Source organism: Haliaeetus albicilla, chromosome 1, assembly GCF_947461875.1.
Source record: "Haliaeetus albicilla chromosome 1, bHalAlb1.1, whole genome shotgun sequence".
In the NCBI taxonomy this organism is placed as follows: Eukaryota; Metazoa; Chordata; class Aves; order Accipitriformes; family Accipitridae; genus Haliaeetus; species Haliaeetus albicilla.
In genome coordinates this window covers 48423871-48441051 of record NC_091483.1, presented here as the reverse complement: position 1 = coordinate 48441051, position 17181 = coordinate 48423871, and the positions used below count along the sequence as shown (strand labels likewise).

The following is a 17181-nucleotide window of genomic DNA, read 5'->3' as shown; positions in this document are numbered from 1 at the left end:
CAAACCTAAAATTGTCAGGTAGAAATAGTAATGCACAAGCTATCATCTAGGGTTGTTAGAAATCAATTTAGTACGACTTGTGCAGAAAGATGTATTTATCAGTGTACTGAATATAACACAGACATTACTTCATTGTGTCAAGAATTATCACTGGTTGCCTTCCAGTATGTTTTGATTCAACTAGTTCCCATGCTTGAGAGGCTTATTCTCTCTATTTAGCTTCATCACACCAATATATATAAAAGAAATGTAAGCTAGGGCAAAGATGGAATTGGACGCATGAACAGCAGATCCCATTCCTTCTACCCTGAAAGCCTACGCAGTGACTTGCAAAAAATTGTCATTGCCCAATTCCACCAGTCAGCTCTTGACAAGGACCTTATCTGAGGGAAAGCAACAAAGATCAGAAGATGTAGGAGCTGCAGACAAGAGCCTGTTTTAAGTACTCTGAAAAGTTACTTGTATTTAAGTGAGTCTGAAAACAGTCTTGAGAAACATGGGCAATTTACCTGGTATGAACTGAGATGTTTCTAGTCAGCTGGCAGACAGCACACTGCTTACCATGTGAGGAAAGTGTTTACAACACATTTTTATTTTATTAATAGAAGAACTGAAGAATAATTAGAAAATCAGCTTGGTAGATTTGGGGAAAATTAAATGCTTAAACTAAATTTTGCCTTTCCTATTAATTTTCATATTCCTTTGTCTCCATGTGACACTTAATATGAATATATAAGATCTATTTTTTGTTTGCAACTATACAAATCTGTTGGGTTGTACACTAAATGTCATATTAGAGACTTTGACCTCTATCTTTGAATGTGCTTAGAGTTAACTAGGGCAGTTGAAGATAATGGCATATTTTGTGTGTACTTACAAAGGGCCTGTCTCTGCAATTTTATGAAGAATTTGTAGATAGGGCAACTGGTTTAAGAACATAATTTGCATATTAGGTAATTTTCATGTGTACTTTCAATGTCATTATGAAATAATGGTGTTTGGGTTTGCTGTTTATGGGTCAGGAAGAGTTGTTTATTTACTTGTAAGACTGCTGGTAGTTTTGTAAATAAAGGAAAATGAAAATGTGTTTAGCAAAGTCTTTCTCTTTTTCTGTTTACCTAGAATGATCAATTCCAAGTTTTTCCCCCAAAATGCTAAACGTCAGGAGGAAAAGGAAAGTTTTTACAACGGGGATGAGGAAATTCTGGCGTACGTTCAGCAGGGTCAGGCTCTGCAAGTTCAGCAGCAAGCTGCCATTCATTTTGTTTGTCAGCACAAAGCTAAGTAGAACACGGTGTGGTGGAGAAAACTTGGAATATCTCACCTGTCTGTAAAAACTGATGAGGTTTTTCCTTTAGAGAGTAGCTGTTTGCCTTTTTTTTTTTTCCCCCTTGCTTTCCAACCCCCCAAAATAAGTTCAAAAGTATATGCGTGATTCATCTTAATAATACCTCAACAGTTTATCAAGGGAGTCCTCCCTACAATCCTAAGAAGGGACACTGTTTTCAGTGCTGCAGGAGCAAAGAAAGATCCTCCAAACTTGTAGCCAGTCTGATGTAGGAGAATGATTTCTTGACACAAAATCTGACCATACACATGGTCTAGAGCTTGGGATTTGAAAACAAAGGATTTTTCTCTGCTGCCTCAGTGTACTGCCACCATTCACCCTCTCTTACTCCAACTTGTCTCAGCGTTTCAAGGACAGACAAAACACCTTCCCTCTCATACATCTAATATATGCCTAGATACACAGATATCAGTATCTGAGAGGAGTCAGTTACATACATGAGAGGAGAAGCAGTCTCTGTCTCCTGAGCTCGGCAGATGAATGCCAGAAGCATGAGATTTGCTTATATGTATTATCTTAGCACAGAACTATGAGTGTTGTAAGCAGGTTGATACAAATCCGTTCTGTCCCCAGTCCATGATACACAAGCAGGAAGATTCATAAATTTACAGATTAATTAGCCAGCAGAGACCACATGGAGGATCCAGTCCTACATGTCTACAAACAAGTCAGTCTGTACTGTATATGACTTCTTAGTTAATGTAAGATGCAAACATGTGAAGCAGCATAAGGGGAGAGGGAACTAATTAAAATAATTCTAGGAGAGGTTTCTAGGGTATTTCATCCATTGCTTAGAATTCCAAGTAAAACTACATATCTAGTGAAGAGCTTCTGATATAAGATTCTTATTTGTACCTGAAAGCTGGATGGTTTCCTTTTCAAAAGGAGGAAAATATTAGTTAGAAAGAAATGTCTTTTATAAACTCCACAGTTTTCTTTCAGAATGAAAGTTGTGATGTAAAATACATGCCTGCAGCTTAGTGTCATGGTTTAACCCCAACCTGGTTATTTTTCCAACAAAACAACTGTAGGTATGTGTTTCAGATCAACAAGTAAGCTTCTGAAAAAAAAATTATTTTAACACAGGGGTGCAAGAGTTATAATTTCATTTATTGGTGCCACTGGTGAGAGCAGAAAAGTATGATTAATTCTAAGCCCCTGCTACCAGATTGCTGATGTTTGCAAAATTTCAGTTGTTTCAGCTGGTAAATGTGTGGACTTACATGGTTTGTAGGTAAGCTATCACAGATTTAAAAGCATATTTTTCTTTTCCACTGGAACTAAACTCCTTGTAACAAAGAGTCACCAGGGTTTGAGATTTGTGAAATAATGAATATTTTCTGAATTGTGCAAACAAAATGTTTTTGAGAAAGGACATCAAACTTTAGGCCTCAAAGTATCATTCAAGAACAGAAATCCAAGCGAGTATTCTCATCAAAAAGAATAGTGTTCAACTAGTTCCTTATTTTATTTTAATCAACATTAGGTGCTGAAAACAGATTTCTGCCTGGACCAAACCACCCATCTCTCTTCTTCTCTGAATTTGAAGGGAGTTCAGTTCTGGCAGGAACCTTGGATCTTCCTCGTTTCAGGATGAATGTGTCAAGTTGCAGCTTAAAGCTCTGTTCTCAGTTATAATCATTACTCAGCTGGTGTATTTCTGTATGTTTTAAGAAAAACATAGCAACCTGGATGTTGTTTTGTTTCGTGGTGGTTACCTTTACCAGTAGTTGCTGTCCTCTGGAGTGTGCATTACCCACCAGAGGGAGCCGAAGCCAAGAACTGCCAGATTTTCATAGAATCATGGAATCGTTTAGGTTGGAAAAGACCAGTAAGATCATGGAGTCCAACCGTAAACCTAACACTGCCAAGTCCACTACTAAACCATGTCTCTAAGCACCACGTTTACACATCTTTTAAATACCTCCAGAAATGGTGACTCAACCACTTTCCTGGGCAGCCTGTTCCGATGCTTGATAACCCTTAATATAATAACCCTTGACAATCTAAACCTTCCTTGGTGCAACTTGAGTTGCCTTTTGAATTCCCAGGGGGTTCCCTGGTGAAAGTCTGCTCTTACACTTCACAGGGCTTTGGATTTGGGCATCTGTCCTCAAGTTAGCTTGGGAGCAGATGGGGACTGGGTAGGAAATCGGTGCACCTCCCTATGCTAAGTTATGACCTCTTTTGGGAACTGTCACTTCAGCATCAAAGCAAGCAAACCAAAACCTTGTGATGTACATGTCATTGTTCTTTGGGTTTTATGTATGCTATTCTTTGTAACATGAATAAGGACACCAAAATTGTATAAAAGAAATAACATTGAGAGTAAACTAATTATCCATGAGAAAATTAGGCCAGGTAGAAGCAAAGGTGAATAGGTTATCTGTGTCTCTAAAAGGAAATCTCTCAAAATTCCTCACTACAAACAGGCTGGAGGTTATGTCAGTTTAATATATAGCAGACATTGTGTTTATCAAGAAATAAATTGGCTGAAAAAGGATAGAAGGTGTAGTTCAAGCATCTTATGTGTTGTGATTTTGTTCAGCACAGAAATATGTGTCAAGTGGCTAAAGTGTTTATTTTGACTGAGAATTTTGGAACTAAAATTTGTTTCCAAACTCGCCTATCTTCATTTTTCCTTAAAAATCACAGTATTTTGACATATTCCAATTTATCCGAATTCATGGTTGTGATGGGTTGACCCTGGCTGGACGCCAGGTGCCCACCAAAGCCGTTCTATCACTCCCGCATCCTCAGCTGGACAGGGGAGAGAAAAATATAACAAAAAACTTGCGGGTCGAGATAAGGACAGGAGAGATCATTCACTAATTACCATCACGGGCAAAACAGACTCAGCTTAGGGAAAATTAGCTCACTTTTTATTACAAATCAGCCAGAGTAAGGTAAATGAGAAATAAAACGAAATCTCAGAACACCTTCCCTCCACCCCTCCCTTCTTCCCGGGCACAACTTCACTCCCGGATTTCTCCACCAAGCCCCCCCAGCGGCACAAGGGGGACAGGGATGGGGTTTACGGTCATCACATGTTATTTTCTGCCGCTTCACCTCCTCAGGGCAAGGGCTCATCACACTCTTCCCCTGCTCCAACGTGGGGTCCCACCCACGGGAGACAGTCCTCCACGAACTTTCTCCAACGTGGGCCATTCCCACGGGCTGCAGTTCTTCACGAACTGCTCCAGCATGGGTCCTTTCCACGGTGTGCAGTCCTTCAGGCACAGACTGCTCCAGCGTGGGTCCCCCACGGGGTCACAAGTCCTGCCAGAAAACCTGCTCCGTGGGCTCCTCTCTCCACAGATCCGCAGGTCCTGCCAGGAACCTGCTCCAGCGCAGGGTTCCCACGGGGTCACAGCCTCCTTCAGGAACCCACCTGCTCCGGCGTGGGGTCCTCCACGGGCTGCAGGTGGATATCTGCCCCACCATGGACCTCCCTGGACTGCAGGGGGACAGCCTGCCTCACCAGGGTCTTCACCACGGGCTGCAGGGGAATCTTCGCTCCGGCGCCTGGAGCATCTCCTCCCCCTCCTTCTGCACTGACCTTGGTGTCCGCAGGCTTGTTTCTCTTACATGTTCTCACTCCTCTCTCCCGTGGCTGTTTTCCGCATCCCAACTTTTTTTTCCTTCTTAAAAATGTTATCACAGAGGCGTTACCACTATCACTGATTGGCTCGGCCTTGGCCAGCGGCGGGTCCATCTTAGAACCGGCTGGTATGGGCTCGCTCTCTCTCGAACACAGGGGAAGCTTCCAGCAGCTTCTTACAGGAGCCACCCCTGTAACCCCCCCCGCTACCAAAACCTCGCCACATAAAACCAATACAATGGTGATATACTGAAGAATGTTCTGATTTTTTTACTCAGCCAATTTTTTATCCAGTTCAACTGCAGTGGTTTCTTAAACGTATAGTGATAGAAGCTTGTTAAGATTCAAGCCGTTTTTTAATTATATCAAGCTATGTTTTCATTATTACATGTAAAAACCCCAGGCCTGTAAAATGATTTAAAATTAAGTCTTAGTGCTGTGGTGAACAGGCTAAGAGCCTGACAAGTCCCATAAAAAGCAATCAATTAAAAAAATATTATTGAGAATGTTGATATAACTGATTTATTTATCAATAAACATGAGGAATTAACACATACATCTCTTTGTCTTGGGTGTGCCAGTACTGACACTGGCAATGATCAGGGAACTCCTTGGGTTTGGTTTTTTTTTTTATGGTAACCAACTGGTCAAGGTGAGAGGGATTTTACTGTTCTTGGTTTTGGTTTTCTTTCTGTTCATTAAATCACAAGATCAATTTATATTTCATCAACTTTTAATAAAAATCTTCCTTTGACTTAAAGGACAGAAGGAGTGCTGGTCTTTCTGGACAAATGAGCTTCTTCTCATGTTTCCTTCTGCACTTGGAATAAGTCATCCACAGAGAAATAAGCAGGTGTTGAGACATGGAGATTAACAGCTGAAAGGTGGTAAGGAACAGCTTCTTATACCATTTCTGAGTTGTAGCTGACCACAAGAACATAAACAGTCTTTAGGAATAGGTGGAGTTGACTTCTTTGTACTACAAAAGACAGGAAAGCTCACACAGTTAATTTTAGCTGAGCCATCATATACAAAGCTGATCTTTATTGCCTCTAAGCTGCTTGCTACTTGCGCAAGTCATTTGTAATTTTCAGTGCTGTGGCATCCTTTGACTTCTGAAAAAAACCATTAGTCTATTGGTAATAAGAATTATGACCAATGGGAGACATTGAAACTTCCCTAGTTAATAGTCAAATTTGCTTTCTACACCTCCAGTGGTGGGTAAACAGCCTATTAGACCCCCTATAGGATTTTTTTCCAAATTAAAAATCTCGTCATACAAAAATGGTAACAGTCACATCAAATAACCTCAATTTCAGCTCAGGTTTCTGTTCATTGACAGTATTTTGTCATGTCCTTCAAAGGAATGTACAAGACAGTTTATATCAAATTATTGTCTAATGGATTTCGCTTTATGGCTTCCTTAGAAGCTGCCTTATATACTGGAGCATGAGGTTTTAATAGATTTTTTTCTTTTTTCTTTTTTAATGTCTGGATCCTATCTAACTTACGAAGGGCTCATTATCCATATTTCAGCATTTCAGAGAGGAGGACTTACTTCTGTATTTATTTTGCTGTCAATTTAGTTAAATAATGGCATAACTTGTCTGGATTTTTAATAGGCATTTTCCAACATAGCAATGGGAATTAATCTGTCAAATACAGTAAATAAAAAGAGAAATGTAAAAATTTCAAAAAGGTTAGCAAGAAACTCATAAATTTGAAAACCAAAACAAACCTTAAATTATGCAGCTTACAATAATACCTCCTCAGCAGTGGCTGTTGGATAAATTACAGCGCTGTATGACACTTTGAATGTGCACTTCAGGGTTTTCTTAATTAAAGAAAATAGAAGGGGAGAAAATCTTACAACTTTTTTGGAAGAGGAGATATGTTATATTATAATTTCTTTCAGATGCAGTTAACTAGCTATAAAATGACCCTTCACTTCTCTTTTTTAGTTTTCTTGGATTACTTTTTACAGTCCTCCTAATTATTTCTGACAGCTTTTTTTCTTCTGTCTCTGCACTTCATTCCCGCTGTTATTTCAATCTTTGTTTCAGTTCTCTCTCTTGTTTGGGTTTATTTTTCTCTCTTGCTTTGTGTGGGGGTGATACTTTCATATTCTCTGTTTTCACATTTGACTTCCCTTCCTCTCAGAATTTTATTGCCTCATACTTTATTCTGAGGTCAGGGAAGGGAAAGAAATATATGCCAGCTGCAGACTCAGGAAACATACTCAGCTCTGTGTTTGAACCTGTACTTTTTTTTTATTATTATTTCAGGGTTTTGATCTGATGGACTCATGCCAGTTGCTGCATGAAAGACACATTTCTTCGGCAGATACTCCTATACGCAGGGTTTGCTCCATACTTATATCAAGAAATTCGGTGAAAGATTATATTCTATGTGCTTATAGAGTAGTAGGAAGTATTTGTCACCAATGAGAATTTAGGATTAAAAAATTCCTCTTCATAACTCAACTGAATATCAGCCTTCCATCATTATATTTTTGTGAAAGTCAGGTCTGTTGACAATTTCTTTATATTTACTCCATTGCTCTATAATTGATGTATTGTCATTATATAATCCAAATGTTATAAGGGATTAATCCTAAGGATACATTTTGTAGGTATGAATTCCCTCGTCCCTTCAACAACCTGTTATATCTTCCACTAACAAACTGCTACTCAAGTACTTCTTCCAAACATAAGTTGAAGGGCATTCTTTCCTGGTTTGATATGCCAATCCAGCATGCAGCTTTACACAATGTTTGTTGAGATTGTCAAACTGAAATTTCTGAGAACAAGATTTGTGCTAGTGCAGTGCAGGAGTGTTCTCTCAGTTGGTGTCCTACTCCCAATATCAGCTGGGAGTTTGTTATTCATCTTTGCTCTGTGTAAATATTGTTGTCAGGTAAAAAAAGATAGGTTTTCTAAGGGTGACTAGTCCACTTCTATAGCATATAATGGTAGAAAAGGATAGTCATAATTGCTTATGCAGTATGTTTGACAGAATTTGAATGTTGAGGTTTAGAAGTCCAGTGTCTGCCATTCGCATTAATTTGATTTTCAAATGGCACTGGCAATATTCTATACCAAAGACAGAAATAGTTTCCAAAGGCAAATCCAGCTGCAAGGAGTTAAGACAAAATGTTAGAAAGAGGAAGGAAGCAATAGGCCATACATAAAGGAGATTATAAAGAGAATCATCCAAAGTGTACGTTGATGTACTTATTTGGTCCTGTATTTTATCACTGGTATGTCTGAAGGGTTTAAAAGCTAGACTTGCAGATGGTAATGACATTGGGAGCACAGCAAATCATAATGTATGCTGCATCTAGATTCAGTGCAGGCAGAGACAGAGGCAAAATATTTAAAAACAAGCAAAATTAAACCATATTAAAAATCCCAACTAGTGTACATGACAATCTCTTATAGCATTAAATTTTGCAGTTAACTAGCATATTTAGCAATCTGATAGTTTTTTATTCCTGAACTGTCACTACCAGAGCAGCAAGATTGCCCTCCCAGTCATGTCATAGTTGTTTGTTATAAAAAGTCCAAATCAGGCTGCATCAGAGCGTCTGGGGTTTATTCTGTACCTTGTTCATCTAGTTGATTCTGACAGTATAGACCTGATGTTGTCATATATCTCTTGCACTGTGTTGTGCATACACCAGCTTTAACCAGTTTTCATAGAATGGTTTGGGTTGGAAGGGACCTTAAAGATCATCTAGTTCCAACCGCCCTGCCATGGGCAGGGACACCTTCCACTAGACCAGGTCGCAAAAAGCCCCATCCAACCTGGCCCTGAACACTTCCAGGGATGGGGCATCCATAACTTCTCTGGGCAACCTGTTCCAGTGCCTCACCACCCTCACAGTAAAGAACTTCTTCCTCACATCTAACATAAATCTGCCCTCTTTCAGTTTAAAGCTATTACCACTTGTCCTATCACTACGTGCCCTTGTAAAAAGTCCCTCTCCGGCTTTCTTGTAGGCCCCCTTTATGCATTGGAAGACCACTATAAGGTCTCCCTGGAGCCTTCTCCAGGCTGAACAACCCCAACTCTCTCAGCCTGTCCTTGTAGGAGAGGTTCTCCAGTCCTCTGATCATCTTCATGGCCCTCCTCTGGACTTGCTCCAACAGGTCCATGTCCTTCTTCTGTTGGGGGCCCTAGAGCTGAACACAGTACTCCAGGTGGGATCTACTTGACAGTGGAGTAGAGGGGCACAATCACCTCCCTCAGCCTGCTGGTTATGCTTCTTTTGATGTAGCCCAGGATACAGTTGGCTTTCTGGGGTGCAAGCGCACGTTGCTGGGTCATGTTGAGCTTCTCATCAACCAACACACCCAAGTTGTTCTCCTCGGGGCTGCTCTCAATACATTCATTGCCCTGCCTGTATGTGTGCTTGGGATTGCCCTGACCCATGTGCAGGGCCTTGTTGAACTTCATAAGGTTCGCACGGGCCCATCTGTCAAGCTTGTCGAGGTCCCCCTGGATGGCATCCCTTCCCTCCAACATGTCGACCACACCACACAGCTTGATGTTGTCAGCAAACTTGAAGAGGGAGCGCTCAATCCCACTGTCCGTGTTTCCAACAAAGAAGTTAAACAGCGCCGGTCCCAATACTGACCCCTGAGGAACACTACTTGTCACTGCTCTCCACTTGGACATTGAGCCATTGACTGCAACTCTTTGAGTGCGACCATCCAGTCAATTCCTTATCCACTGAGTGGTCCACCCATCAAATCTATGTCTCTCCAACTTAGAGACAAGGATGTCTTGCAGGACAGTGTCAAATGCTTTGCACAATTCCAGGTAGATGGCATCAGTTGCTCTTCCCTTATCCACCAATGCTGTAACCCCATTGTAAAAGGCAATTGGATTTGTCAGGCACGATTTGCCCTTAGTTAAGCCGTGTTGGCTGTCACCAGTGACCTCCTTATTTTCCATGTGCCCTAGCATAGATTCCAGGAGGATCTGTTCCATGATCTTGCCAGGCACAGAGGTGAGACTGACTGGCCTGTAGTTCCCTGAGTCTTCCTTTTTTCCCTTTTTAAAATTGGAGGTTATGTTTCCCTTTTTCCAGTTAGTGGGAACTTCCCTGGACTGCCACAGCTTCTCAAATATGATGGATAGTGGCTTAGCCACTTCATTCACCAGTTCCCTCAGGACCCACTGATGCATCTCATCAGGTCCCTTGGACCTGTGCACCTTCACGTTCCTTAGATGGTTTTGAACCTGATCTTCTGTGGTGGGCAGTTCTTCATTCTCCCAGTCCCTGCCTTTGCCTTCTGTGTCTTGGGCAGTGTGGCTGGAGCACTGGTCAGTGAAGACTGAGGCAAAAAAGTCATTGAGTACCTCAGCCTTCTCCATGTCCCAGGTAACCAAGTCTCCCATTTCCATCCAGAAAGGGCCCACATTTTCCCTAGTCTTCCTCTTATCACAAATGTACCTGTAGAAGCTTTTCTTGCTGCCCTTGATGTCCCTGGCCAGATTTAATTCTATCAGGGCATTAGCTTTCCTACCCCGATGCCTGGCTGCTCGGACAATTTCTCTGCATTCCTCCCAGGCTACCTGTCCTTGCTCCCACCCTCTGTAGGCTTCCTTTTTGTGTTTGAGTTTGTCCAGGAGCTCCTTGTTCATCCACGCAGGCCTCCTGGCATTTTTGCCTGACTTTCTCTTTGTTGGGAAGCATCGCTCCTGAGCTTGGAGGAGGTGATTCTTGAATATTAACCAGCTTTCCTGGGCCCCTCTTCCCTCCAGGCCTTTATCCCATGGTACTCTACCAAGCATATCCCCAAAGAGGCCAGTCCGCTCTCCTGAAGTCCAGGGTAGCAAGCTTGCCATGCGCCCTCCTCGCTGCACTAAGGATCTTGAACTCCACCATTTCATGGGCACTGCAGCTGCCCTTGAGCTTCACATTCCCCACCAGCCCCTCCTTGTTGGTGAGAACAAGGTCTGGAACGCATCTGGAAACAATTCAGTTTTCCTTGTACATGCGCTTAGCCTTCAGGTTTTATTTAGTAGTGTGACAGAATAAGGCTACAGGTATGTTTCCTCTGTTTTAATTGACTCTTCTTTTGTACAGGAATAGAAAATAAGCCATGGTGTTCAGTGCTCGCAAAGGAGATGTGGATGTTAATCTGATATTCCAAGACTCTGTGGCCACTGTTCAGGGAAAAGCTGTGACTAATGACTACTTCCTTGTGATCTTTAGGTAATGAATGTTTAGAAACCATATTCTTGCTTCTCCAGAAAAGGAAGTTGTGCCCAATTTTTTTAAATATTTGGGTGGCCTGTGAGATCTTCAAGAGCATCTTTTCTAAATTCTTCTGGAGTTTTTGAAAATCAGACTGGCAGCCTTCCAGCAACTTTAGGTGCTTAATTTGTCCTAAAAATTTGGGCTTTCACCCCTAACTTTTTCACCCAGCTGTGTTCCGTCTGAAGGCAGGAGTTTTCAGCACTCTCACACCTCCATTAAACCTTCCAGATTCTGGTACTTGTATCCTATCGTGCCTGGCAGCTGCTCCAAGAGCAAATTCTGTATTCCATTACTTTCAGAAGGGTCAGCAGGGCTGCCCTTGCTTTACACTGAGGTGAGTTTGACCCTAAAATATTCTTGAGAGAGAGCACATTTTCTTTTCAGATAGTGTTACAGATTAAAACAGCAACTGTTTTTCAAAAGTGCCTGTAGTGGTGTACTAGGGACCTCCGTCTTGCTATGAACAGCTCTGCTGTTCCTTGCAGGGCAGCAGACTATTACGCCTTTCAGCATTAGCACCTTTGCATACTCTCACACTCTTCAGGGTTGCTGCAATGACTTTATTTGCACCTGCTTCATTAATCATCTGGGCTATCATCTTGTGGCATTCAGCCGTATTCCAGACACTAATACTTCTGGAATCTGAAGACCACAGGTATGTGGCCAAGTTACCTTCAGTTCATCTCGGAGGTGAATGGTTTCATTTCTGTTGCTATTTGTTAAATAAAGGAGAATTGTTTCTTTGGATTGATTCATTTCTGAAAGGATCATGCAAATGGAAATCTCAAACTATCAATATTGTCATTCCATATTCTGTTTCAATAATCTCCTCTACTTCACCATGGTACATTATTTAATCTCCTACTGTTTCACATGAACATCTGTAACAAGATTGCAATGAAAAACAGTGTGCCATGTGGTTAAAATAATGAATATCAAGTGATCTGAGTGCTCTGAAACAAATCATGTGACAAAGGAGATGGGCTTAAGTGGTGAACAAGTATATTCATTCTTGTGAGAATACAAGAGATCTGAACCAAATTTCATATGAATTTTGTGGAATTATAAGAGAATTTAAATTAAGTTCCAAAGGTTATGATTGCTCCTTATCACTGAAATGTACTCTCTAATCCTAAAAATCTCCACATTCTGGAAACCAAGATATGATTTCCAGTACTGTATTCAAGCTTCTGGTGCTATCTCAATACTTTATCAGTAAACTGAATACTGTTATCAAAGATCTATAATTGAATATGTATTTTACATCTTCTTGTAAGTAATACGAGATCCAAACATATATTTGATGGCATTAAAATCAAACAATGGCTTATATTAAAAAATGTCCAAGTCCTTAAATCCTGTGCAGCTTAGCTCAGGAAAAGATAGCTGGGAATATTCCTTCTGAACACAGTTGTGGTAAGACAGTTGCAGAGAGAAAATTTTGCTAATTTCTACTGTCTCTGTAAGCCAGATCACATCAGGCTTTATACATAGTGGTCAGCACCCTGTATTTTACATAGAAAGTGAAATGATCACCAGTACAGACCTTTGTGTACCTGGCCTTTTTGTACTTACCAAAAAGGTGGACAGCAAAATTCAGGTAGACCGTTCAAGCAACCTCACAAGATAGTCCCAGCAGAACAACCACAGACACATGTATTAATTGCAGAATATTCTATTCCTTTATACAAATGCGCTTTTTTTTCCAATTTAACCTTAAATATACAGGTGTTCATCCTGAACTTGTTTGTTTAGCCTTTTGTGGTGAAGAGATCTACCTTCAAATGTGGAAGTTGGCTGCAAAGATCAATGACCAGTTTTTGACTGTTGCTACAAACAAGCGAAAAAACACAAATGGAATTTGAGACATTGTGGCTATGCAGAAATGTCCCAGTCAAGTTCAAAATACACAGGTATTTTCTTCCTTTCTTTCAGATTAGGGCAGGTAGCAGACAAGACAACATGACAGGCACAATGTTGCATTTGAAAACATGACTGAAACCTTAAAAGGTGGTTCTGCCAAAAAGAACAGACAAAATATACTAATTTCTGTAATTTGTGCCTGAATTGCCTTGCCTGTTTCTGAAGTAGTTTACACATTGCAGAGGGCTGGATTCAGAATTAACATAAATGAATACAATGCTGAGCACTGCTGGAATCTTCCAGTTAAAAACAAGTTGAACGTAAAGAGCCAAAGGACTCATCCTTGCAACACCTTGATGTGGAGACTTTTTTAGAATGTGTCTCAGCCAAATTATAGCAAAAAAATGAAGAAAAGTAGCTTTTTGTAATGATGAAAGATCAGAACTCCAAAAGTGAACTCGTGATTACCACTGGTTTCAGTGACGCCAGGATTTCAGCCCGATGTTGCAACCGGATACATACATATCTATGCGGGGGAATTGGAGATCACTGTCATGGGAGTGTTCAGAAGATTCATAAACCAAGCCGATTCAAACTTTAAAACATAACAGGGACAACTCTGTAGGCAGAATCATAGATTGGTGAGTGTTTGGTGGTTTTTTTTATCTTGGAAATATGTGGTATGCAGGAATCTCAGTGCTGGAGTGATTACAGTGTGGCACATATAGTAAAATCAAAATGCCATGCTGTTAGAATGGAAAAGAGACTTGTAGAAAGCATTGAAATTGTGCTGGTGAGGGATACAAAACTCTTTGTCTTTCCAGACAAGGGATTTGCCTCTCTTCCGGATTCTCTGACACTCATTTTTCAGGTACTAAATGCAAATTTACTCAGAAAGTAAGTTTGGGGGGTGTACATGCTTATGGATTTTTTTTACATTTCTGTAAAACCTAATTAAACAAGACATTTCCTTAGATAATTATTTACACAAGGCAGGCAAGGTGGGGATCTTTTATATCTTTGCTAGAAGCTGTTAACTTATGACCTTTTGAAAAAGAAGTATGTGAAGAAACAGTCAGGTCATTACATTGTTCCTTGCCAAAGTAAAGAGTACAGGATTCCTGAGGGAGGGCTACTGCTTGGCCTCTCTGAGAATAGGTAGGAGTTTGTCTCTGGCGCTGACTGCATCATCCACAAAGTTTTATATATAGAAAAAATCACATGTTCATGCTCCATACAGCTAACTGCTACGTACTTTTAAATGGAATGATTGTTCAGTCAACCATCTTAACTTTTTTTATGTTCTTGAATCACAGTAGTCATTAGCATAAAGGGCATTCTCCTGAAATCCACCAGATACTCATGGAAGTGTCTCTAAAGAAAGTTAAAATCTGAGAACAAGCATTTCTTTATACTATATTATGTACCTGAGTGGAAACTTTAAATCTGGTTGAGGTCAGCTGTACTTCTTAGTTTCAAAGCTGCTGTGGGACCTAAACTGTGAGCTAAGGCTCCCTTTTCCAGAAATGGAGGCAGACAAAAGAAATCACTTTCTGGGGATAAAACCCTCTAACAGTAATAAAGACCTCACTGGAGCAGAAAGATGCAACTCGTTCTTCCCTGTGCCTGTTGGACTGAGTTGGTTTTCTCTAGCATTTGTGAGGTCTGTGAGAAATGTTTGGATAAGATCTTTTGGTGCTGTTCCCAGAACATGGTTCATGTGATAGCAAAGAATCCTGATCTTTTGCCAGGGACCTTTTTGTCATTGGGAATTTAGAGACTGGGTTTGTAAAGGGTTGGCTAAGCTGGAATACAAAGAAAACTCCTGAGCAACCTATTCTGGCAGGTCATCTTCTGTCAAAGGCCGCCAGGGACCTGTGCCAGGAGACTTCACCCAAAAGGAGAATGAGCAAGGGAGCGACAGGTGACAGCTTTAACTTCTGTAGCACTGCAGGCCTGCGGTTGAAACATTGGTTGTCCAGGCCATGGATTTGCACTGAAATATGAATTATTGGAATAAATAAATGAGGTCACTGTAACCTTCCTTAAAGCCAGAGCATCCTTGTCTTGAAGCAGGGAGATCAAAGAGATGAAGACCAGACTGATGATGTACAATTATTATATGCCTTCAACTGCCAGCGTTAGTGATCCTAGCTGCCTGAGAAGTGGGAAGGAGGAATTGGGACTACGCTCACTTAAATACTATTTAAGTAGCATTACCATCTCTCTAGACATCAGTCTAAACCACTGATTTCCAATCTTTTTTCCATCTGTAACCCGTAAGTTTTGTCCACTGGCAAGGCAGTCTTGGGTGAATGGAAGGTAAGCATACTGAAGAGTTTTCCTCACTACTTTCCATTCACCTCTTAAAGTCTGGAGTTGCAGACAGCCTATTTTGACTTCTGATGCAAGGAATTTATCTTGAATCTACCACTGCTGTTCACAGTAGTTATTTAAGGTGCAGTCTATTACCACCTGCTCACAATATACAAAATATCAGAAGGAAGCAGATTTTCCAGAAGCCTTTAAAACTGTAGTGATCACCTATTAGGTAAATTGTGCATCTTTCCTTCTGAGGAATTTTGCTTCAATGAATGTAATCAAAAGGTTGTATCAGGTGACAAATATCAATATTTAATATTTTTTCAGAACTTTGGACCCCATGGGAAAGGTGCAAGGAAATTCAGACAGGAAAGGAGACTGGAGAAGAAAGTAAAACAAGAAATGGAAAAAAAGGAACTTACTAGTGAAAAACATAATGCCATTGATCAGTACTTGCTTAGCGGAGATGAAAAGGTGAGAAACAACATCCTAATGTATCATGTTTATACAGTTTCTCTCAAATCTCAAAATATTGTTCAGCTTACTGATGGGTATGTTATGTAACAACTGTTAGAATGCTGAGAAGCTATTTTGTTCTACTTTGTATTCCTTTTTTTTTATGTCACTTATTTCTATCTTGTTTTCACTCCATAGTTACCATTATGATCTGGTATCAGGAAGGTCTCAAATAGGTAAGTGTTCTGGGGTCATAACTAAGTCCACCTTTTGATTGCTTAATTTAAACTGATGATTAATTTTCTATTCAGAAATTCTATAGCTTTTCTTCCTAAAGATCAAATTTTAAATTGTAATAAGAATTTTACAGTTTCGTTGTGTTGTAACCAGAATTCCTTTTTTTCACAAGTTTGCAAAGTTTATTAATAATCTTTTTGCTATTTACTGTCATCTGCATATATAAATTATCACTGGTAGGCTGTGTTTGGCTTTACTATGAACAGTTTCCCATCTGACTTACTGTAGATTGTCCCAGCCCTGTGTTCATTTGACATGATTTACCTTGATTTTCTCAGTCAGCACTGCATTGGGTCAACAGACAGATCAGCTGGAGAAGTTATTACAAGTGCATATGTGTACATATACAATAATTTATATGTCCATATGAAAGGACTTATGCCTAGCGGTCCATTTGGTTTTAAGGTTCATTGACCAACACCAATGCCACTTAACTACTTATATAAATAAATACGCTAAGATTGAGAAAAGGGTACATATTTTAAATTAGATATAAATGAGATAAAAAAGAAAACTTCTTGAGCTTCTGAGTGACTTGCCAGATGATCTCCTGCTCCCTAGGTCACAGTGTGCTCATAACACGCACACCATCTCTCTGAGTGCAGTTTGCAAGCCCCGTGCCATCTCCATCTTCTTGAAACCGGCACATCTGTCCTCTTTCTATACACTACTGCCTTGACCTACATTGGCCACTATCTGGTGCTTCCCAGCTACACTGAAGAAGAGAAAATCGACTGTATCATATGTGGAACTTAGAAACCAGAGCGGTAGGTATTATTTTTTGTAAGCTTAAATTCACTTTTAGTGTTGAAAAGTGACTGCTAGATGTGGTATTTATAAAAATAACCAAGAGTTTGGATGGTGAATATCTGCATGAAACTACTGAGAAATTATCAGCACAGTAAGGATTACTTACTGAACATATTCTCTAATTGCTAAAAATTCATGTACTCATTTTGCCAGTCCCTTCCACCAAAAATTAACACTCATCAAAGAAAATACTGTGAAATATTATTCCACTGT

General features: G+C 40.3%; 1 long non-coding RNA gene across 7 annotated transcripts in view; it reads left to right on the top strand.

Annotated features, from left to right (window-relative positions):
* The window catches only part of LOC104319817 (uncharacterized), a 42166-nt gene that overhangs the window by 9466 nt on the left and 15519 nt on the right, over positions 1 to 17181 (top strand). For 5 of the 7 annotated variants that reach the window (XR_011325517.1, XR_011325518.1, XR_011325516.1 and 2 more), the window contains 6 exons: positions 1123 to 3002; positions 5711 to 5836; positions 12949 to 13133; positions 15733 to 15879; positions 16060 to 16097; positions 16720 to 16925. This is a non-coding gene — a long non-coding RNA (uncharacterized lncRNA). The remainder of the gene's footprint in view (positions 1 to 1122; positions 3003 to 5710; positions 5837 to 12948; positions 13134 to 15732; positions 15880 to 16059; positions 16098 to 16719; positions 16926 to 17181) is intronic. The other 2 variants (XR_011325519.1, XR_011325521.1) reach the window with 2 other exon arrangements.